Here is a 1,116-nt window from a genome sequence, read left to right as displayed (position 1 = left end):
TCCCACTATATACCCTCCCAATTTTTCTATTTTAAGCGAAATACCTCTCCTTTTTAGGAGAGTCAATAAAACCTTTATATATATATATAAAAAAAAGCAAAGTTGGCTTCTAGGCAAGAGGGCAAAATTCCACAGCATAATGTCAGACCCCGGTCCAGTTACTCTCAATAACTCTCGCTTTGGCAGTGATAAGTTTATTAGAACATATGCAAGATCCAAGAGTCATCATGTTAGAACTGAAGTCTTTTGGTGGGTACTAACTTATTATAGAAAATCAAACAGGTCCCATTCAGCCCCCCAGGCATATGTCACATCCACACTTTGCCTAATTGCCATGCCAACTGGGAAAGATATATGTCCTGTTAATCTAGAGTCCGAGATGGTACAAGAATGTGCTCAAGGTCACTTCTCCTGGGAAAGGGAGAGGGGAGGAAAAGGGAATGACTTGTGGGAAAGTTACATCGTCTAAAAGCAAGGGTCTCATGCGTTCACCCACACACTCAAGTGTGTTAAGGCTCAAGTGGTTAGGACGCTGAACTGCAGGCTGTGGAATGTCGGTAGTTCAGCAGTTCGAGACCCGAGTGTGCCGTATGACGGAGTGAGCTCCCATCTCTAGTCCCAGCTCCTGCCAACCTAGCAGTTCGAAAGCAAGAAATTGCAAGTAGATAAATAGGTACCACTTCGGTGGGAAGGTCACAGCGTTCTGTGCGCCTTGGTGTTTAGTCATGCCGGCCACATGACCACGGAAACGTCTTGCGTAGGGGGTATGAGCATATCTCCCTTGCAGGAGGGCAGATGGGAGAACATTTAATTGTGCTCAGGGCTTTTTTTGTAGAAAAAGCCCAGCAGGAACTCATTGGCGTAATAGGCCACACCCAACAGCAGAAACTCATTGGCATATTAGGCCACACCCCCATGCCTTCCCTTGGCTTGCCCGGGGCAAGCTGACCCTTGTTCAAGCCGGGGAACGCATGGGAGGCATTTAAATGCCTCCCCGATCCTTCCAGGGGGGGCCCTGGTCCACCTGCCTCAAAGTCACCGGGGGGGGGTCACTCTCCAGGCCTTTCCTCTGTAGCCACCACTCACGCAGAGGTTTTGGCTGTAGTGGGTGTGGCC

The sequence above is a fragment of the Gekko japonicus genome, unplaced genomic scaffold, assembly GCF_001447785.1.
Source record: "Gekko japonicus isolate JY-2015 unplaced genomic scaffold, Gekko_japonicus_V1.1 scaffold4040, whole genome shotgun sequence".
NCBI lineage: Eukaryota > Metazoa > Chordata > Lepidosauria > Squamata > Gekkonidae > Gekko > Gekko japonicus.
Note: the sequence above shows the minus strand (reverse complement) of the source record.